The 24,215-nt window shown below is 40.4% G+C and overlaps 2 pseudogenes; one reads left to right on the forward strand and one right to left on the reverse strand.

Annotated features, from left to right (window-relative positions):
• Positions 1 to 2,882: 2,882 nt before the first annotated feature.
• LOC146654209 (uncharacterized) lies at positions 2,883 to 7,601 on the reverse strand (annotated as a pseudogene).
• A 1,919-nt stretch (positions 7,602 to 9,520) lies between these two features.
• Positions 9,521 to 22,903, forward strand: LOC146654210 (extracellular calcium-sensing receptor-like; annotated as a pseudogene).
• Positions 22,904 to 24,215: the final 1,312 nt, after the last annotated feature.

Genomic DNA, 24,215 nt, shown 5'->3' on the forward strand with positions numbered 1-24,215 from the left:
CATCCTGTCAGAATATGAATAAGCTCCTTCTCCTTCCTGATGCATTTTCATTACTTAGTTTGCAACTAGGTAAAAAAAAAAGCATACCAAGGCACTGATAGCTAGAGGTTATTGAGTCAATCATATATTTATCATGGCATGCCTTTATTTTGTCTTTATTTTATGTCAAACCCTGGAAGTTTGAAATTTGAATTACATGCCACTGCAGATAAAATCAGTAAGAGTACCTGTTCTTCTATAACCTGTTCATTTTCATTTTCAAGAGGTTTCCATTGCCATTATCAAATTTTTGTGCGCACCACAATGCAACTCCATCAATTGTTTTGCTTTGTGCATGTATGTGTTTAATGCATGGTTCTCAAAGAGCAGCTATACATATATATGGCAAATGAAATAAGGAAAGTAAAAAAAAATCTGGGGCAGCACGGTGGCACGGTGGTTAGCACTGTTGCCGCACAGCAAGAAGGTCCTGAGTTCAAGTCCAACATCAGGCCGGGGTCTTTCTGTGTGGAGTTTGCATGTTCTCCCCGTGTTTGCGTGGGTTCCCTCCGGGTACTCCGGCTTCCTCCCACCGTCCAAAGACATGCAGCTTGAGGGGATAGGTTAATTGGAAAATCCAAATTGCCATTGTGTGAATGTGCGAGTGAATGAGAGTGCAAATGGTTGTCTGTCCCTGTGTGTTGGCCCTGCGACAGACTGGCGACCTGTCCAGGGTGTACCCCGCCTCTTGCCCTATGACAGCTGGGATAGGCTCCAGCGACCCTGAAAAGGATAAGCGAATGGATGGATGGATGAAAAAAAAATCTCTTACTATATCAGTAAAAGCAATAACAGTAAAGCTCTTCCTTTGTATAGGATTTAAAACAAAATATAATATGTGGTACTTTAAAAGATGAGTTTTTAGTGTAAACACAAGTTACAGTAAATAAACAAATAAATCTTTTGGTGTCAGATGTTTGAAATATCTCTAAACTGCTGATTATTTGCTGTTGCCTTTGTTCTCTGTTACCTCTTCATCTGCAGCTGGCGCAAAGACGCACTTATCCACACAACTGTCATTTGCAAAGTGGGTCTACAAACCCAAGCATTAGGGCCACAGGTGGATTGCCCTATTTCAGTACACCAAGCAAAAAATGTAACACCAACCAACCAACCCAGTGATATCAAGTTCTGTACTGATACAAGATGGCGCTACACATGCTGTAAAATCTTTAAACACTTTCTTAAACCATACTTCAAAGACATTGTTAAGTCCATGACATGTTTTTAGAGTAGGGTTCAATGGTGTAAATTTTCCTTACCATTTCCTATTAACTTCAGACTGAATTAGTATCAGACTGATGACAGATCTTAATATCACATCTATGCATCACAGATGTGAAAGTGTAAGTGAATGGATGACTGTAACTTGTATAAAGTTCTAAGAGTATAAAAGTACTGTATAGGAAAAAGATTTTTTTAGTACATTATTTGTAGTGAATTGTTCTTTCCATTGTTAATTTATATTTAAATGGGCCTTTGTATACACTGTTAGACTTTTCATCGCCACTTTACGGTAACATACTGGCCTCACTGTGCTGTGTTACGGTAGCTTACTGCTCTGCAGGATGATACAGTTTTTTGCTGGTGTGGTATAATACTCTTGGACAAATTATGGTAACACGCCGTAGCCTTTTTTACGGTATCTCACTGGCAACAGTGACGCCAGTGAGATACCGTTATGTCGTTATGTCGTAAATTACGTCAACAAAGTAACATCATACTGTGATTAAAAAATTGGTATACTACTGTTTATTCACGGTATGCCACTGTAAGCCCGCTGCAAGGTAATAAACTGCAATTTATTAACCAGTAACTTACCGTTATCACGCATCATCAGTACCAAAAATATTCATCTCTGCTAGAGGATACCGTGTCCCAACAGGCGGTCATTTACCGTTTAACAGGTCGTAATTTTACCGAAATTTCAGTTAACAGTAACATACTGTAAGAGACTGGAGGGTTCCAAAAAAAAATTGGATGGATGGATGGATGGATGGATGGATGGATAGATAGATAGATAGATAGATAGATAGATAGATAGATAGATAGATAGATAGATACACACAAAATATAATTCATGTGCTTTACACCACTTTATTTATTATCACTGATTTTTCCCTGCTGAAATACACATTTCCAAAATCAAAAACTAAAAAGAACTGAAAACATTTTCATTGAGGAAGCACTTGTTTTTACTAAACCATGTAATACATTATTTTCTCAGATGGTTGTACAAACAATAACGATATTATGTCATATCCATATCATGGCAGACAACATATGCTCAAGTGTTGGGTTTTCTTAGTTATATTTTGTAGGGTTTTGAAGTGCCTTGGCATTCATTTTGTTGGCACCATACAAATAAAGTGAATTGTAATGAATATAATATCAAGCCCCACACTTCTGCCTTTATATACACTTTGTCCAAAATACTGGCTCACCCCACCAAATCATTGCACAAAACAGGGTCCACGACATGGATGAGCGTGTGTGGTGTGAAGGAACTTGACTGACCTGCACTGAACCCTGATCTTGCTTTGTGGACTGAGTTCATTGATTTGTAGGGTGAGCCAATACATGTGACAATTAAAGTGTAAGTAGCTGAAATAATTCTTAACAAACAGGTAAAAGAAGGGAAAAAAATCAAAACTGTTGCACTCAAAAAACCTATTGGACAGAGACAGCGTCTTGCAAGATGGCAAGAGAGCTTGTCTTCATTGTTGTTCGTCTTGTGTAAATGTCCAGAAAGCATGGGCCATGGATCATCTGTGGAGACACAGGTAACAACACATTGGTCACTTAAATTATACAAGAAATTCACTAAAAATGGCAACAGTTACCTAATTTGAAGTTCTCCACTCAAATTCAGTAAGCCGCTGGAGGAAAGTTGTGACATGAGGGTTAATGTAAACAACCTTTCGCTTCACAGTGGTCCCAGTCTTTCTGCTTGTCCCAACCTTGGAGGTACATTTTGTTCCCTCTTCAGGGTTTATCCTTACAAAAAACTTGCACACGCTGACTCCTGGTATTCCAGGTTGAATACATCAATGTCAGAGACTGACATTGCATCAGCAAAGGTGTTCTCTTTGTCCAGCTCAACAATTACACGCCCCTCTGCACTCACCATCCAGCAGGTGGCGGTCATTGAACTTTGTCCTTAAATGTATAGGGGCAACATGTTGTCATTATGCAACATAAAATAATTGTAATACTTCACTTCTTCACACTGTCTAGATAGTCATAAAGCAAATAGCTACGTACTGTTAATTATTAATGGCCTTATGTACATAAGTCCGTTTTAACATATTATAATTGTACATAATTGGGAATTATTCTGCACATTAAACACACCTAACAAACAGTCAGCCCAGTTAAATTACCAGAGATGAATCAACTCTATGGTTATTTTGGAGTTCATAGTTTGTGCTGCTGTTAAACTTTACAGTATTGACTTCAGTATTTCTGCTGTTGGTGTAGCTAGACTACTACGTTGATCAGTAATATGTATTGTGAAATTTGATATTGTTACTTTGCTGGATTCACTGAGACACTTGTCCAACAACCTTGGTTTATAAAGGAAATTACAGAAATTTGAGCTAACAAAACAGACACTGGATACCTGTGTCCACGAAAAGCTCCTGTGCCAAACAGAAATTCTAATATGGTCTAATCAGCTCTATTTCATAAATGACTTCTTACCAAGCATAATCAGCCTTGGGGTGATGGGCAGGTTGCTCTCTGCTTCAAGGGACATCCTGGTAGATGTTTCCTGCCAGAAAAAGGACCAAGACATTTTATGTAACAAATAAAAAAAATATAACAGGACAGCAAGCAACAGCATTAAACATACAGGGAGTGCAGAATTATTAGGCAAATGAGTATTTTGTCCACATCCTCTTCATGCATGTTGTCTTACTCCAAGCTGTATAGGCTCGAAAGCCTACTACCAATTAAGCATATTAGGTGATGTGCAACTCTGTAATGAGAAGGGGTGTGGTCTAATGACATCAACACCCTATATCAGGTGTGTATAATTATTAGACAACTTCCATTCCTTTGGCAAAATGGGTCAAAAGAAGGACTTGACAGGCTCAGAAAAGTCAAAAATAGTGAGATATCTTGCAGAGGGATGCAGCAGTCTCAAAATTGCAAAGCTTCTGAAGCGTGATCATCGAACAATCAAGCGTTTCATTCAAAATAGTCAACAGGGTCGCAAGAAACGTGTGGAAAAACCAAGGCGCAAAATAACTGCCCATGAACTGAGAAAAGTCAAGCGTGCAGCTGCCAAGATGCCACTTGCCACCAGTTTGGCCATATTTCAGAGCTGCAACATCACTGGAGTGCCCAAAAGCACAAGGTGTGCAATACTCAGAGACATGGCCAAGGTAAGAAAGGCTGAAAGATGACCACTACTGCACAAGACACACAAGCTGAAACGTCAAGACTGGGCCAAGAAATATCTCAAGACTGGTTTTTCTAAGGTTTTATGGACTGATGAAATGAGAGTGAGTCTTGATGGGCCAGATGGATTAGGCCCGTGGCTGGATTGGTAAAGGGCAGAGAGCTCCAGTCCGACTCAGACGCCAGCAAGGTGGAGGTGGAGTACTGGTTTGGGCTGGTATCATCAAAGATGAGCTTGTGGGGCCTTTTCGGGTTGAGGATGGAGTCAAGCTCAACTCCCAGTCCCACTGCCAGTTTCTGGAAGACACCTTCTTCAAGCAGTGGTACAGGAAGAAGTCTGCATCCTTCAAGAAAAACATGATTTTCATGCAGGACAATGCTCCATCACACGCGTCCAAGTACTCCACAGCGTGGCTGGCAAGAAAGGGTATAAAAGAAGAAAAACTAATGACATGGCCACCTTGTTCACCTGATCTGAACCCCATTGAGAACCTGTGGTCCATCATCAAATGTGAGATTTACAAGGAGGGAAAACAGTACACCTCTCTGAACAGTGTCTGGGAGGCTGTGGTTGCTGCTGCACGCAATGTTGATGGTGAACAGATCAAAACACTGACAGAATCCATGGATGGCAGGCTTTTGAGTGTCCTTGCAAAGAAAGGTGGCTATATTGGTCGCTGATTTTTTTGTTTTTTGTTTTTGAATGTCAGAAATGTATATTTGTGAATGTGGAGATGTTATATTGGTGACACTGGTAAAAATAAATAATTGAAATGGGTATATATTTGTTTTTTGTTAAGTTGCCTAATAATTATGCACAGTAATAGTCACCTGCACACACAGATATCCCCCCAAAATAGCTAAAACTAAAAACAAACTAAAAACTACTTCCAAAAACATTCAGCTTTGATATTAATGGGTTTTTTGGGTTCATTGAGAACATGGTTGTTGTTCAATAATAAAATTATTCCTCAAAAATACAACTTGCCTAATAATTCTGCACTCCCTGTAGAGCTGTATGAAAAAAGCTTACATTTGCTAAGACAAAGAGGGAGTCTTCATCTTCCTTGTAATACTTCATCATGAGAAGTATGGCTGCTGTGCCAACCTTGTTGTTGGTCAAAACTCCCTCACTTTCTATCTGCTGGATGAGTGTCCTTATACCAAGGTTCCATTTGAGCTTCTGGGTGGAGAAATAGTTAACAATCCTTCTGCCTTTGGTTACGAGGGCCTGACCTAAGCACTCACTGACATCGATGCCTGTGAGTTTGTAAAAGTGGTTCGAAAGACCTTTCCGAGTAAACAAGAATGGCCACTGCTCCTGAATTTCAGCTACTGAAAGTGAGGGACAACTGTTGATAAGCTGCCGCTGAGAAATATATGTGATGCACATGAAGTCATCCACATCAGGTCTCTCCACAGCTCCAGGTCCTTCTGAATTAAAAATTGTTAACAAGATGTGTTTCTTTTCCTCTAAAGAAGCTGGCGTTTCCCCCTGAGGAAGTTCAACTGGCTGCCAATTTATACAGCCATAGCTATCTGCAAGGCATCTAACTTTTTTATGTGAGGTTGCATTACTGTTGGGACTGCAGTCTTCCTCATTCCTGGTTCTCTTTGTTTGACGAAGTCTATGTGTTGTATTATCTCGATTAACATGTTGAACTCTAGATTTGATGCTTCTTAGTAGTGAATAATATCCACAACCCAGTCTTTCTCCCTTTTCAGTAAAATCTGCAAATGTTTGAGGGTATCTGTTTATAATGACCTTAGCAACCTCTTCACAAGATGCACGTTTAGGGTTTCTGCAGTTAACTTGCATGGCCTCCACAACAATTTCTAACCATACTTCTGTCCTCTGGATGACCTCTGTCTCCTCTTGTGATTGCATGGGACAGTTGGAGTGGAAATCATTCCCAAGCTCCAGAGTAATGGTGTCATTCAAATTCTTTGGTCTGCCATCTAAAAAAAAGAGAGATGGTGTTAGATTCAGTGTCTACTTTTGTTACAGCTGCAAAGATCCTGAAAATCCTCTATGATGCTCTGTATAGTGCTGGTTGGCAAGAGCATTTTAGCCTGCATTTTTAAATGACACAAAGTCAACTGTCTTCTAATAGATTAACTGTGTCCTCTCCTTGTATTATGGCAAATCCTCCAATTTCTTGTTGCCTTGACTGCTGAACTGTCTACTTATGTTTTCGAGAAATATGGCTGGAAAATGATGTTCGGACACTGAAGTATTTAGAGCAACCTTCAAATGGACATAATACTTTCTCCCCCATCTTTGATATGAAATCTGAGAGGGGCACAAAGAGCTGTGAAGTTTTGCGCAGCATACCCACATCCAGGAACTTGACAGCCGAGGTCACCAGTGAACATATAAAACTCCTCCTTAGTGGTCTCCCTTCTTGTTCTGTGATTCCTAGGCATATGTGAATGAAGGCAGAAAATGTTCTGAAAGTGGCAGGGCAGTTCTCAGTTCCACAAGAAAGCCTATAGTTAGCTACATGTTTGTGGCTTTTAACATGCAAACTGAACAATATATATTTGCGTGCACTGATGCCACAAAATTTAGAAATACACATAGTTGCAAAAAGTTCAGTGACCAATTACCTTTCCTAAATGACATATGCAATGCAAAAAGTAAGAGTATTGTCAATAGGGACCAATTCCCAGTTTTTACATGATCAAAATTATTCACAAAAGGCTTCAATAAACAGAAAATGTGTGCCGACAAGAGAGCAGTGCACAAAAATGAAAAGATATTTGAGCTCGACTCTTTAATGGGTTTAACATGACTTAGTCAGCACCCCGTACCGTACAGGTAGTACAAGCACACCTGAAAACACTGACCAGCTAACAGCTTTAAGCATTTGGGCGCAACCTCGGTAGTTCACCGATTCACCTGTTGCAAACGTCCAAGTTTCTATCAAGTCTCATAAATCCATTGGCAACTATTACCTAACTAGTCTCTTGAGTCTCCACATTCATAGATATTGACATTTTTTCTTAGCATTTGACTGAAAATATCCTGGTAGGGTAGCTTGAAAGTCAAAACAAACAGTACTAAGAACGCATTTCTGACTTCTCTCGAATAAGAGAAAAAAACACTTACCTTCAGACTGATTAGCTGGTGTCAATCCAACTTTAATGTGTTCCATGTCAGTCCGTTTTAGGGAAAAAGTGTTATATGGTTTCATTTAATTTTGAGATACTCCCGCATGGACGAGCAATTTGGAGTCTAGCAGAGTTATCACGAATAGCATACGATCTTCAGATATAATCCAATCAACCTTGCATTTAACCCGATTGAACATCCAGTTAACTCTGACTACTTCTAAGTTGCACATGTTAACCATCTATTCATCAATAGTTGATGGTTATGTTGTTCTCCTGCTTTGCAGCTTTGTTTGAGTCTGAATTGCGACTTAAACGTGCAAAACTTGAGAAACAGATCAATATTTTCCTCTTGTTGTTATTTAATGGTGGTTGGCAACCAGCGAAAGGAGCATTAACCACCTCGAGCAATATTTTCTATCCCCATTGTTGTTTTGAAAGTGAATACCCGACGTGTGCGTCATACGTCACGTTGTACGTCAGGTGAAGGTGTGGTGTCGGCTATCGCACCTGTCGCATTACAAAGCTTCAAAAACGTAACAATCGCTTTAAAAACACAACCCAACGCGCTAAACATGAACAAACATAAACACCCGTGTTACATTATCACGTATATCCAGGACATCTCTTCTGAACCAAGACGAAGTGGTGCTACAAAGGAATTATTTGTTTAGGAGAGTGCATTTAATAGCAGTCTGGCCTGCCACAAAATGCACCGCTAAAAATACAGTTTCTGCTTGTCCCAGAATTTATTAATTTTGAGAGTGAAGTTGTAGGACTGATGCTGGTTAGTGGTGTAAGTTTCATGGATGTGACACCTTAACTTGAGTAAAAATGATGACCAGAGCATATTATTAGGTTAGTTCACTGTAGTTAGGCAGAGGTGTCTTAAAAAGTACCACCTTATACAAACCAAATGAAGGTCCAGTATAAGAAAGAATAAGAAGAGAACAAAGGAACACCCTGCTAAATGAAGTCATTTTTAAACATTACTCTAAATGTAGCCATTAGTTTTTGTTGCTGGCCATACAAAAAATAAGTATACTTCAATTATATTTCCCAAGTATACCTTACCTAGTACGTATACTAATAATGCTTCTTGGGATTATATTGGCCCCCGTTTTAGTACATAACAGTATTCTTGAAATTAACTTTTAGATGTACTTTTTGTTCACCATAAATGTACTAGCATAATGTCATAATGTCTACAAGAGTATAATTAAATATACTCGACTCTATCACAATACTAACCTTACAGTATTAATAATGTTTCACATTGTTTGAATAAACAAATACATTTATTAATATATGAGGTTCCATTCAGTTCAAGGAATTAAATTTTAGTGCGGCTGTAACTTACTCCTTCAGTTAAAAATTACGCTGTATATTGTAGTTTATATGTTATACTACTTTCACAGTGAATCGCATTTTATAGTAATACACTCTGAATGAGGATTTAAGTAATTACTCTTAGATCTACAGTAGAAAACAACAGAAATCCGGATGGTGTAATAGTAATCTCAGTAACATCACCAATTGTTACATTTGCTGTATTTTACAGCTGTTTCCATGGGTACGGTGAGTTACCGTAAAAATAATGTAATCTCATGGAATTTTCCCACAATTACATGCAAATTACAGTACTAAACTGCTAACATCCTTTAGAGTTTTTTACTGTTGATTTTGCAGTACTAAGCTATGGAAATTACTGCAAAGGCTAACAGTGTATCGTTATTTTCTGTATATGAACCAACATTAAATTGCAAATTTGGGCGAGTCCCTCCGTTTGCTGAACCTGTACATCAAATGGGAATGATCTGTCTCTATTCTATTTTTTCTTTTGCTGCACCAAAAGGTATAAATACCTTCATCTACATTGTGGTGCTTTAATGCTACTAAGAGTTTAGCTCAAGAAATGACATCGACACAGAGATTGCCAGAGCATGGATGGGCATTTCTGCATCTGTTGTTGGTGGCATCTCTCTCTCATGCTGAGGAGCCAGTGTGCAGGCAGCGAGGAGATCCTGAGAACCCACTGCTGTCTAAGAATGGGGATATTATATTGGGTGCTATCTTTTCTTTTCACACAAGCTGGAAAGACAGAAGAGATTCCTACATGAACCAACCTCTGCCACTACAATGTATCAGGTAAATGACACAATACAAATCAATTTACATTTAAGGAATCTGTTGGCTATCAAAAGAGGAGTAAAATGTATTTTGATTTTCTCAGTTATTTCATTTCCTTCCATTGAATGCTTTAATTTGAAATGCTTTTTTTTATATTTTGAGATTTATCCAGATTATTTATGTCTGCTTTAAGAAACACAATGCAATGCAAATTAATCATAATTGTCTCAATTAAGTTTAAATTTCAGAGATTTGCAGTTTGCCCAGGCTATGCTTTTTGCCATTGAGGAGATTAATAACAGTACAGACCTACTGTCAGGACTCTCTGTGGGTTATAAAATCTATGATAATTGTGGATCTGTTGCCAGAAGTGTAGGAGTTACATTAGCTTTGGCTAATGGTAATGAAAATGTGTCTGTACCATCCAAGACATCATGTACCAGACCTGCACATGTGCAGGCCATTATAGGAACAACATCTTCTTCTACAACCGTAGCAGTAGCTACTGTCATTGGACCTTTTTTTATTCCAGTGGTGGGTATTATATATATTTGCCTGGTGCATCTTATGTACAAGTACCGAGTAGAATTGTTCTTTTTGTAATTTTGCATTATATTTGAACGTTTTATTTTTAACAGTTTCATCTTTTTTAATTCTGTGTCTTTTTCATTTATATTTTTTTATTTTTAATTCTAGATTAGTCACTTTGCCACATGTGCTTGTCTCAGTGACAAAACCAAGTACCCATCCTTCCTCAGAACAATACCCAGTGACTACTACCAGAGCAGAGCCCTGGCCCATTTGGTCAAGTATTTTGGATGGACTTGGGTTGGAGCTATCAGATCCAATAATGATTATGGAAATAATGGCATGGCCACATTCACAGAAACTGCACAGCAGCTGGGCATCTGTCTGGAGTATTCTGTATCTTTTTTTAGGACAGATCCATATGTGAAAATACAAAAGATAATTGAAATTATAAAGGCTTCAACCTCCAAGGTGATTGTTGCATTCCTTGCCCGCGCAGATTTTAATGTGCTTCTACATGAGTTTTCATACCATAACTTATCTGGGTACCAGTGGGTAGGCAGTGAGTCTTGGATATTTGATTCACAAACTGCAGAAATGGATATGCATCACATACTGGATGGTGCCATTGGTGTTTCCATTCCCAAAGCACATGTCACTGGCCTGAGAGAGTTCATACTGAATAAGAAGCCAATTAATCCATCTAATAATGAATTGTTTACTGAGTTCTGGGAGACAACATTTAGTTGTAAATTCAAGGAGTTGAAGTCATCAGCAGACATTCAGAGAGAGTGTACTGGACATGAAGATATGACTGGAGTTCAAAATAACTTCATTGACATGTCTCTCATGCCTATCTTTAACAATGTCTACAAAGGAGTGTATGCAGTGGCCCATGCACTTCACAATATCCTCAGCTGTAATAAAACATGTAACAAAAATGTGCAGCTAAATCCATTCATGGTGAGCTTTTTGCTAATTTACATGACAGTGTTCACATTAAGATTTTTAATTAAAAATTGATTCTTGCATATTTTTCAGTCAGTAGGTGTGTAATATCTTTGTCATGCTATGAATTGAATTATGACATACTTCTTAGGTTCTGCAACACATACGAAAGATCCATTTCACAACTAAGGAAGGAGATGAAGTTTACTTTAATGAGAATGGAGATCCAGCAGCAAAGTATGACATTATAAACTGGCAGCCAAGAGAAAACGGCGTTGTGGAGTTTGTCATAGTTGGTCTTTATGATATATCATTAACTACAGAGAAACAGCTAAAACTGCAAAACAAGTCTTTAATTTGGGCAAGAAACTCAAAGCAGGTAAGCTATCATACAATTCCTTTTTTATTGTATGTATATGTACTTAAATTGTTTATTTTGGTTTTAATGCTTCAAAATTAAGAAATCGTTTGACATAGAACACCATAGACACAATTTTTTCTCAGTGTCTATACACGGTTAAATGTTCTTGATCATTCAGGTGCCTGTGTCAGTTTGCAATGAGAAATGTCCCCCAGGAACACACAAGGTACTCCAGAAAGGAAGGCCTGTTTGCTGCTATGACTGTATAAGATGTGCAGAGGGAGAAATCAGCAACGTTACAGGTGCGGTGATATTTCATTCTAACTTTGGTGCATTACAAAGCAAAGTTATGTATGTAGGAACGCCATACGAGAACTATTTAAGCATTTTGATGAATGTTTTTATGCAGAGATAATCTCCATCTAGATTGCCTGATTGAAATATTTAAAAATATTTAACACATTGCCACAGAATAGTATATATGTTTGCATTTGTTATTACAGCTCACTTATAAAGTGATAACCACTTAATATCGAAGTAATATCATGGTAGCATAATATAATAATAAAATGCTGACATTTATGTAAATGGATAGTAAGTCCCAAAATCTAGGGGTAATAATGTGGAACTACAGCTTGGTAAAAAAGTGGAAATAGTAGGGTAACAAGGCAGAAACAAGAATGTAATAATATGGTACTTTCTAATTTATTAGCACTCAATTACTGTTTGAGTGTTTGTGTAATAATCAGGAAACAGAGCTGCAAAATGCAAAACTGCCTGTTTCTATCTAATAACATATTAATAATCACACTTAAAGAATAGTAATGACTACCAGGAAACACCTTTTGCGTTTTTCAATTCAATTCAATGCCAAATCAAAACAATAGTAATCTCAAGCCACTTTACATTATAAGGTAGGCCCTAGAACAATGCATACAGAGAAAAACCCCAACAATCACATGGCCCCCTATGAACAAGCACTTTGGTGACAGTGGGAAGGAAAACCACCTTTTTAACAGGAAGAAACCTCTGGAAGAACCAGGCTCAGGGAGGGGCGGTTGGGGTGAGAGAAGGAAGACAGGATAAAAGATAAGCTGTGGAGAAGAGCCTGAGATTAATAACAAGTATGATTCAATGTAGAGAGGTCTATTAACACATAGGGAGTGAGAAAGGTAACTGAAGAAGAACTACTCAATGCATCATTGGAATCCCCAAGCAGCCTACACCTATTTCAGCATAGGTAAGGGAGGACTCAAGGTCACGAGATGCAGCCCTAACTATATGCAAAAAGGAAAGTTTTAAGCCTAATCTTAAGAGTAGAGATAGTGTCTGTCTCCTGAATCCAAACTGGAAGCTGGTTCTATAGAAGGTGGTTTCAGGGGCCTGAAAACTGAATACTCTCCCTCCCATTCTATTTTTAATTATCCATCCATCCATCTTCATCCGCTTTATCCGAGGCCGGGTCGCGGGGGCAGCAGCCTAAGCAGAGAGGCCCAGACCTCCCTCTCCCCAGCCACCTCCTCCAGCTTATCCGGGGGAACACCAAGGCGTTCCCAGGCCAGCCAAGAGATATAATCTCTCCAGCGTGTCCTGGGTCTGTCCTGGGGCCTCCTCCCGGTGGGACATGCCCGGAACACCTCACCTAGGAGGCGCCCATGAGGCATCCTTGTCAGATGCCCGAACCACCTCAGCTGGCTCCTTTCGATGTTGAGCAGCAGCGGCTCTACTCTGAGCCCCTCCCGGATGGCCGAACTTCTCACCCTATCTCTAAGGGAGAGGCCAGCCACCCTTCGGAGGAAGCTCATTTCTGCCACTTATATCCGCGATCTTGTTCTTTCGGTCACTACCCACAGCTCGATAGGTGAGGGTAGGGACGTAGATCGACCGGTAAATTGAGAGCTTCGCTTTTATACTCAGCTCCCTCTTCACCACGACGGACCGGTGCAGCGTCCGTATTACTGCAGCTGCAGCCCCAATCCGTCTGTCGATCTCCGGCTCCCTTCTCCCATCACTCGCGAACAAGACCCCGAGATACTTGAACTCCTCCACTTGGGGCAGGAACTCATCCCCGATCCTTTTCCGGCTGAGAACCATGGCCTCAGATTTGGACGTGCTGATCCTCATTATTGCTGCTTCACACTCGGCTGCGAACCGTTCCAGTGCGAGCTGGAGGCCCCCACCCAATGAAGCCAACAGAACCACATCATCCGCAAAAAGCAGAGATGAGATTCTGAGGCCACCAAAGTGAAAGCCCTCCGCCACTTGGCTGCGCCTAGAAATCCTGTCCATAAAAATTATGAACAGAACCGGTGACAAAGGGCAGCCCTGGCGGAGCCCATCACCCACCGGGAACGAGTCCGACTTATTGCCGGCAATGCGATCCAAGCTCTTGCAACGGTTGTATATGGATCGAATGGCCCGTAGCAATGGGCCAGACACCCCATACTCCCGCAACACCTTCCACAGGACACCCCAAGGGACACAGTCGAATGCCTTCTCCAAGTCCACAAAACACATGTAGACTGGTTGGGCAAACTCCCATGCACCCTCAAGTATCCTTGAGAGGATAAAGAGCTGGTCCAGTGTTCCGCGACCAGGACGAAAACCGCATTGTTCCTCCTGTATCTGAGGTTCGACTAGCGGACGAACTCTCCTTTCCAGCACCCTGGCATAGACTTTCCCAGGGAGGCTGAGGAGTGTGATCCCCCTGTAGTTGGAACACACCCTCCGGTCTCCCTTCTTAAAGATGTGGACCACCACCCCGGTCTGCCAGTCCAGGGGTACTGCCCCTGATCTCCACGCAACATTGTAGAGGCATGTCAACCGGGACAGCCCTACAACGTCCAGAGCCTTCAGGAACTCGGGGCGGACCTCATCAACACCAGGGGCTCTGCCACCAAGGAGTTGTTTAACTGCCTCAGTGACCTCGCCCCCGGAAATTGGCGAGTCATTCCCCTCATCCCCAGACTCTGCTTCCTCCTCAGAAGACATGTCAGTGGGATTAAGGAGGTCCTCAAAGTATTCCTTCCACCGCCTAACAATTTTCTCAGTCGACGTCAGCAGCACTCCGCCAGCACTATACACAGTGTAGGTAGAGCACCACTTTCCCCTCCCGAGACGCCTGACGGTTTGCCAGAATCTCTTCGAGGCAGTCCGAAAGTCTTTCCATGGCCTCTCCGAACTCCCCCCACACCCGAGTTTTTGCTTCAGCCACTGCCCAAGCCACATTCCGCTTGGCCTGTCGATACCTGTCGGCTGCCTCCGGAGTCCCACAGGCTAACTAAGCCCGATAGGACTCCTTCTTCAGCCTGGTGGCTCCCTTCACCTCTGGTGTCCACCATTTGGTTTGGGGATTACACCACGGTAGGCACTAACCACCTTGCGGCCGCAGCTCAATGCAGCAGCTTCGGCAATGGGGACGCTGAACATGGTCCATTTGGACTCAATGTCCCCAGTCTCCCTCGGAATGCTGTTGAAGCTCTGCCGGAGATCTCGCAGACTGGGGCCTCTGCTAGACGTTCCCAGCACACCCTCACTACGCGTTTAGGTGCACCGGGTCTGTCCAGCGTCCTCCCCCGCCACCTGATCCAACTCACCACCAGGTGGTGATCAGTTGACAGCTCAGCCCCTCTCTTTACCCAAGTGTCCAGAACATATGGTCACAGGTGTGGTGATACGATTACAAAATCGATCATCAACCTACGGCCTAGAGCGTCCTGGTGCCACGTGCACTTATGGACACTCTTATGTTCGAACCAGGTGTTCGTTATGGCCAAACTGTGATTTGCACAGAAATCCAATAACAAAACATCGCTCGGGTTCAGATCAGGGAGGCCGTTCCTCCCAATCACACCCCTCCAGGTCTCGCTGTCGTTACTCACATGAGCATTGAAGTCTCCCAGCAGGACAACAGCACTCCCCCCCCCCCCCCCCCCCCAGGGACTCTAAGAATGCTGGGTACTCTGAACTGCCACTCGGCGCATAAGCGGTCAGGACCCGTTCCCCTGTGTCGGGGAACGGGTTACAGGCGCAGGGAACAAACCCTCTCATCCACCGGGAAAAACCCCAACATACCGGCAGCAAGCCAAGGGGATATTAAATTGGAATTAATTAATTAAATAAAGATATGACACATGTAATTAATTAATTATTGACACATTTAATTAATTATTTATGTATTTCACATTTTAATTAATTATTGACACATGTAATTAATTAATTATTGACACACTTAATTAATTATTTATGTATTTCACATTTTAATTAATTATTGACACATTTAATTAATTATTGACACATTTAATTAATTATTTAATGATATATTTATTTATTTCATTTTGGCAGTCCTGGCACCTGGCTCTCATCATGAAAAAATTTTATCTGTCAGCCTCACCCATCAAACTCAGGGGGCGGGGTTAACGCTGATCGAGTCAAAACCATTGCTTTGGCCTGGTGGCCATTGTTTCTAGCACACAACAACCGGCACATGGAAGCTAACAGAACTGAACTTTGAAAAACCCTGTTTGTGTGTCACCAAATACCGTTTTAATATTTTTTTAGCCGAGAATGTAGTGGTTTAATCTTCATGTGTTTGGTCGGTTTGTCAAGATACAGCCTCTTTGCAAAAGTGCTTCGATGATGTCGGAGATGTCTGCCCAGTCTCACGGCAAAGCGTGGGATAGACCCGCTCGCCTCGCAAGCAATCCCACCGACAAAGTGCAGGCCCCGGTACACAGCTGTAGTAACCCCCGCTGACTTCTTTTACTGAGGTTATATTTATCGGTGTTTTATTTCCTGAAGTTCTTATGTGTCCTACGTGTTTCAGTCGCCAATTCTGAATTATAACTAACATTAAAAAAATGTTTAAGGAGGAGAGAGAGCAAATAAATCTGTTTAACATCTGATCTTTGGGTTTTTGTTCAGTAATCAGCGTGACCTGTGTATAAACGCATAAAAGAGATAACGTTGGTGTTTCTGTCATGTAGTAACTGCTGGCTTTAACTGTACAAAGGTTGTTCGACGCTATGAAACACATACAGACTTCATGATGTTCGGCTAATATTTTTATTGTGAATATTAATCATGAGGGTAAACGGCCCTGTACACCACGGAGCGAGGTCAGCATATCCACGATATCCTCAGCTCCATGAGTTAACACAAAGTTTCCCAGCTGACTATCTAACTGCCAACTATTCCAGAGACGTGAAAATATACAGCATAAAGAAAAGTGCAAGAGACTCAGCAGCAGATTAGAATAACAGTTATAGATTTAATAAATCACCAAATGAATCCAAGAAACGAGCAAACCTGTTCCGACAATTTGAGTTTGTATTCCCTCAGCTGCAGACTCGCTGCTGTTTAAATGTTTGAAAAGGAAGATTAGATATAAACAAATGTGAGGCAAGCACGTATAGTGGCTGTGTCCTGTTTTAAGATCATACATGTAAAATTGTTGTCTGACCTCCGTCGATCCAGCCGCTCAGAGTCCGTGGTTACCATGGTTACTGCATAAGCAGCTATAATGTTAACAGCTGGCACTGAGAAAACCTACCGGCAGCATGGGTGTTTATGTTTTTCATTGCAAAAGAACTGTCTGAATGGTTAACTGAAGTTAACTTGGATAAATTATAGTTAAGGAGTATCACAGATAACGCCTACGTCAGCTGTGTGACTGTTCACCACTACACTGAAATCAGCAGGCTATTACTGAAATACACGTGCTATATCATAAACTATGATATAAATAGGGAGGTCCTATTAACATGTTTAGTTTTAAAGGACACCTTCCTGCCTTTAGTCTCCTTCATGAGCAGTATTAGTTTTCTTCTAACATCCAGAAGTCTGCACGATGTGTTTCATAGTTTGTAACAAGCCTTTGACAGGTAAACATAACATGACCGAAAAAGCCAAAAAAAAAAAAAAAAAAGAGAGAGAGTGTTGACATAAGAAGAGAAAATGCTCTCAATAATGGGGACAGGCAAATGGTTTATTTATGTTTGATGTGTGTTTATTCCTCCCTAAATATCGTCGGTGAAGTTCGCCATGCACGTCAGATTTTCCTGCGCATTTTTATATCTCTGCCAACAGAGAAAGAAAAAAAATCACATTCTAACAGACAGCTGGTGCTTAGAATACAGTTGAATAACTATTAAAAATCAGATGATATTTAGATGATAGTTCAGTCTAACACATGTGCCAGTGAACCATTAAACGTCTGTGAAACTATGCAGTTATGAAACATAACTCTAACCCCAGCCAAACCGATTTGCTCAGTTGTAAATAAAACAGCGAAGTAAACGTGACCCGACAGACAGAACCTGAGTGAATTAAGTCCAGCGTTTAACCACTGAGAGCTAAAACTCAGCTGAGGTTTCAAAGCTGTGTGATTGGACATCAGCCGCTGATAAAGCTGGCTCGCCTATAAAGTGCTCTGTAAGGAAAAATGTCTGTGAAGGTTCTCAGTCATCCAGGTCATCGTAGTCAAAGGAGCTTGCAAAGAAAAGCGTCTGGACTTCTTTAAGTTGCTTGAAGACGTTTCACCTCTCATCCGAGAAGCTTCTTCAGTTCTAAGGTCAAATGGTGTAGAGTCCCAGATATAAACCTAGTGGGAGAAACCCCCCACAGAGGGACAAAAGGACCCCCTGATGATCCTCTAATCGCCTGAGCCAAGGTGTGTAACTGGGTGTGGGTCCCAATCAGCCAGAGTTTCGGGTGTGTTCATTGTGAAACCTGGCCCCACCTTATCATGCGAATTCCTGAGGGCAGATGGCCCAGGATGTGAGTGGGCGTTAAGGCGTCTGGGAAGGGATCTCAAAACTGGATTATAGATGGCAGAGAGTTGGTGTCGTAAACCCCCGCCTCTGTTCAAAGATGGTCGCTCACAGTGGACATAGATGGCTTCTTTCACTCCTCTTTCAAACCATCTGTCCTCCCTGTCCAAAATGTGAACATTGGCATCCTCGAAAGAGTGTCCTTTATCCTTAAGATGCAGATGGACTGCTGAGTCTTGTCCTGTGGAGGTGGCTCTTCTGTGTTGTGCCATGCGCTTGTGAAGTGGCTGTTTGGTCTCTCCAATGTAGAGGTCTGAGCATTCCTCGCTGCACTGTACAGCATACACCACATTGTTAAGTTTGTGTTTTGGCGTTTTGTCTTTCGGGTGAACCAGTTTTTGTCTGAGCGTGTTGCTGGGTCTGAAATATACTGGGATGTCATGCTTGGAGAAAACTCTCCTGAGTTTCTCTGATACACCGGCTACATAGGGGATGACAATGTTGTTGCGTCTGTCCTTCTTATCCTCCCTCGCTGGTGTCTGGTCTTCTTTTCTGTGCCTCTTTGCTGACTTTAAGAACGCCCATTTAGGATAGCCGCACGTTTGGAGTGCTTCCTTTACATGTGTGTGTTCCTTCTTTTTTCCTTCAGGCTTAGAGGGAACATGTTCTGCCCGGTGGTGTAGGGTCCTAATTACTCCAAGTTTGTGTTCCAAAGGGTGATGGGAGTCAAAGAGGAGGTACTGGTCCGTGTGTGTGGGCTTCCGGTAAACTTCGATGTTGAGTTTGCCGTTCTCTTCAATGTGCACAGCACAGTCCAGGAAAGGCAAACAATTGCCCTTTGTGTCTTCCCTGGTGAACTTGATGTTTTTATCCACAACGTTAATGTGCGCAGTGAAGGATTCCACTTCTTGTGTCTTGATTTTGACCCAGGTGTCGTCCACGTATCTGTACCAGTGGCTGGGTACTCTTCCTTAGCAGCAGGTGTTAAACAGCTGACAGGTGAGGAGGGGGATGCATGCAGGTAAACTGAGGGTCTGTTGAGCTGATCGCTGGTTTCGTGAGAAAAATGTCAGCTCGTTCTTTATGTTACAGAAGCACAGAGACACAAGACCAGGCGGAAAGAGACGATCGTTCGGTGAAAATGAGAATCTGCGAATGCAACATGTGGAACACGGAGAGTGGAATATGTAAACAAACCGGTTAACGTAACCCCCTGGGTGCACTCTGCATGCTAATTGTTAGCAGAGCTAGTAAAATCTCTGAAAACATCTGAGCACTTTTGCAAACATGTTCTATGGTGACAACCTGACCAGACGTATGGCGCGACATTCGCGGCTAAAACACTGTTAAAAGTGTAGCTGGTGACAGAAAAACGGGGTATTTTAAAACTACTCCACCACCATTGCTGCCTGTGATTTGATCTGCATTCTGGGATACCTGGCTGCCCCAAGTCTACACAAGCAATCGATTATCTAGGATCGACCTGTTTTGACTTACTTTGCACGGCAACCAATCAAATGTTAGAGAAGCTGCATGGGCAGCGTTAACCCCGCCCCCTGAGTTTGATGGGTGAGGCTGACAGATAAAATTATTTCATGATGAGAGCCAGGCACCAGGACTGCCAAAATGAAATAAATAAATATATCATTAAATAATTAATTAAATGTGTCAATAATTAATTAAAATGCGAAATACATAAATAATTAATTAAATGTGTCAATAATTAATTAATTAAATGTGTCAATAATTAATTAAAATGTGAAATACATAAATAATTAATTAAATGTGTCAATAATTAATTAATTACATGTGTCATAACTATTTATTTAATTAATTAATTCCAATTTTAATTAATTATTGACACATTTAATTAATTATTTAATGGTGTATTTAATTAATTCATTATGGCAGTCCTGGCGTTCCATAAGCTTGAAGGCCTACATAGCAAATTATTAGAGATAGGTTGATCATATTTAAGATTGACACATTAATTAATAGCAGGACTTCTTTGTGCAGTCTTGTATGAATGCAGTCAGGAAGACATGTTGATGGTTTGGAGGAATTAATTACGGAAGTTAACTAAGAAAGATCAATTGAAGAAAAAGATTCTAAAGACTTTCTAATATGTTATTAAACAGAAAGGCAGTTTTGCATTTTGTATTTCTGTTTCTGCTTATTACACAGAAACTACCACCAGTAATTGAGTGGTATTACTTACAAATGCCGAGCTGTAATAAAAAGTGCTGCCATAGAAAACTATGTATTATTAGAAAGAGAGATACATGTTTGATCTTGTAACACAGAGGTTCCCAAAGTGGGGGACATGCCTAAGAAATACCGCAGTGTCATTGCGGTATGAATTTTTAAAAAAAAGAACGCTTGGACACTGCTAGCATAATGGACAGGTTTTTGACAGGGCTCCCACAGAAACGCAAAGCAGAAGATGAAGCATCGCAAAATATGCTTCCAAACCAACTTCCCAACCCAAAGACTAGAAAATATGATGAAGCATATCTTACCTTTGGCTTCACCTGCACAAGTGCGAAGGTAGGTCTCCCTGACAGAATTTGTTTCCCATGCGTCGGGAGCATGCGCTGGGCTTTCCAAATCAAGGACAAACAGTATCCCACAGTTGTTTATGTTTTTAAAACCATTTTGCATAGAGGCATTTTTTGAAAAATGTATTGATAGCTATGTTGAATATTATTACACAGGAAGAAAAACAGCTACACGTAAAATAATTACATTCTGACGCCTCTGCCTTTCTAAATGGAGGGACAGTAACTGTGTGTGTATATGTAAGCATGTAACAACTGCAGATAGTAAGATTAACAGTATTTTGTCTCTATTCGCCATTGTAGAAATTCATCTCATGTAAACAAGAACATGGCGCACAGCGTGATGTCAAAAAAGGCAAATACCTTTGATGTTGCGTGAAAACTGAGTTTTTGAAAATCTCCAACCTGACAGGAGTTTTTAAAAATCTCAGTTTGCGGTGATCCGAAACGCCGTTTACCTGTGGACAAAAGCTCCATGCATAAATGCATAAAAAACCTGCTTTTTCAAAAATATCCGTGTATGTGTGGACGTAGCGTAAAAGAGTTAAAAGTTCATTTTATTGCTACCTATAATTTATTGCACTTTAATGTATTTGTTTGTTTACTAAATGTTTGAGGTGTGAAATAAACTGCAATTGAGTTTGAAAACAAAAAATATGGGTGTGTGTGGTTAGAGGATCTATTTGTGCTGGGGGATGGGGTTTAGGTGGGGGGGGGGGGGGCAAAATTTTCTTGTAAAACAAAGGGGGGTGCCTAGCAAAAAAAACTTTGGGAACCACTGTTGTAACAGGATGTATTATGTAAAATTGTGTATCTTTCTGCCTTTGTGCTTGCTACTAAATATTTAGAATTATTTGCACATTGCTTCTAAAATGCAAAGGACAAGTATACCACATTCATAAACTCTGATGAATGCTCTAGAAGTTATATCTTTAAATCGTCATTTGATCACAAAACAGTGTGGCAGCCATTCAATAATAATGTTGTTTATGCACTTCTAATTCAACACCAGTAGAATATATCATAGCAGAGGCATAAAAAATTGTATTCATTAAGTGTAACATCTGCTTCAATATTAATTTCCAGATTCTATCACCTGTGTGAGATGTCTACCTGAGTTTTGGTCAAATGAAAGAAGAGATGCCTGTATAAAGAAGGAAGCAGTGTTTCTGTCATATGAAGAAATTATGGGAGCACTGCTCACTGCAGCATCTTTATTTGGGGCATGCATGACAATTATTGTGATACTCATTTTCTTCAAGTATAGGAAAACTCCTATTGTCAGGGCAAACAACTCTGAACTGAGCTTCCTGCTGCTCTTCTCCTTAATTCTGTGCTTCCTGTGTTCTCTGACCTTCATTGGTCAGCCCTCTGATTGGTCCTGTATGCTCCGACATGTAGCATTTGGCATCACCTTTGTCCTCTGTATCTCTTGTCTTCTGGGAAAAACAATAGTTGTTTTAATGGCCTTCAGAGCTACACGTCCAGGTAGTAATGTTAAAAAATGGTTTGGGCAGACACAGCAGAGACTCTGTGTTACAGCATTCACTCTTATACAAGTTAATATTTGTATCATCTGGTTAACAACTTCTCCTCCTTTTCCGTTTAAGAATTTTAAGGAAATCAAAGATAAAATCACTTTAGAGTGTGCCCTCGGCTCAGCTGTAGGCTTTTGGGCTGTTCTTGGTTATATAGGACTTCTGGCTATTTTATGTTTTATTTTTGCATTTTTAGCTCGAAAACTACCCGATAATTTCAATGAGGCCAAGTTTATCACTTTCAGCATGCTGATATTCTGTGCAGTGTGGATTACATTTATCCCAGCATATGTTAGCTCTCCTGGGAAGTTCAGTGTTGCTGTAGAAATATTTGCTATACTTGCTTCCAGTTTTGGACTGCTAATTTGCATCTTCATACCCAAATGTTATATCATCTTACTGAAACCAGAAAATAATACAAAAAAACATATTATGGGGAAGAAGGCACCATAGTCACTTTCAAAAGTGAATGCAGTAAAATGGAATTTTAATGTTATTATTATTTTTACATAATTGGGTCATCATCCTTTCAGAATATAAATAAGCTGCCACCAGGATATAGTCCATTGATACTGGCTTTGTAGAAACTGCTTCTTCTTTCTGATGCATTTTCATTACTTACTTTGTAATTTACTCAAACAAAAAAAAAAAACATACCAAGTGACTGATAGCTAAAGGTTATTGAGTCATTCACACATTCATCATGACGTGCTTTTATTTTGTTCTGTCAAACTCTGGAAATTTGTTATTTGAATGACATGCCACTGCAGATAAAATTAGTAAGAGTATGTATTATTCTGTAACCTGTTCATTCTCCATATCAAGAGGCCTCCAACCACTGTTGAATTTTAGTGTGCAGCACAGTCTTGATTACAGTAGTTGCTTTGCTTTGTCCATGTATGCGTTTTATGCATGATTCTCAAAGAGCAGCTACACATAGATACATGGCTAATGAAATCAGAAAAATTTAACTTTTTTCTCTTAATTTAATGATAATAGCAATAACAGTTAAGCTCTTCCTTGATATAAGATCAGAACAAAATACAGTCCCAAACGCATAGAAATAGCTGCGTTTTCAAAAATACCCATGTAGGTGTGGACACAGCGTAAAAGAGTTAGTAGTTTATTTTATTACTGTAATTTATTGCAGATTACTTGTACAGTGGAACCCCAACTTACGAATACCCCATTTAGCGAAAAATTCAAGTTACGAAGGCACTTAACGGCAATATTTCTGCCCGTGTTACGGCAAAATGCCCGCGTAACGAAATCCGCTGGCTCTGATTGGCTGAGCCCAGAATGCCTGCAGTTAGCAATTAGCCTATAGCCTATCGTTCACTCAAAAGGCGCAATGGGTGCTTCGACTTGTGAAAATTTTCGACTTACGAAAGACCCTCAGGAACGAATTAATTTCGTAAGTCAGGGTTCCACTGTATAATATATGGTACTCTATACGATGAGATATTAGAGTAAATACAAAAACAGTAAATATACAAAAAAATTCTGCTGGTGTAAAATGTCTAAAAAACCTCTAAACTGCTAATCATTTACTGTTGCCTTTCTGCTGGCAACAGAATCGGTCTCCCAAGTAGATTGGGAGACAGATTCTAGCTAATTAAGGTGGACATTAAACTCTAAAAAGCTGTCATACTGCCCCTAGTAGCAGCAATAGATTTAATTTTAAGAACAAAAACACGAGGATATGCAGTTCATTTTCAACTTCTGTCTAATAAGCAACGAGTGATTTTAATTATTTATTTATTGTTGGCTAACTGAACTGAAATGAAATCCACTTGTTAGCCATAATGCATAGTTTTGAAGAGTC

The sequence above is a fragment of the Rhamphochromis longiceps genome, linkage group LG14 (assembly GCF_057381845.1).
Source record: "Rhamphochromis longiceps isolate RC_006_pf linkage group LG14, R_longiceps_female_GT1.1, whole genome shotgun sequence".
In the NCBI taxonomy this organism is placed as follows: domain Eukaryota; kingdom Metazoa; phylum Chordata; class Actinopteri; order Cichliformes; family Cichlidae; genus Rhamphochromis; species Rhamphochromis longiceps.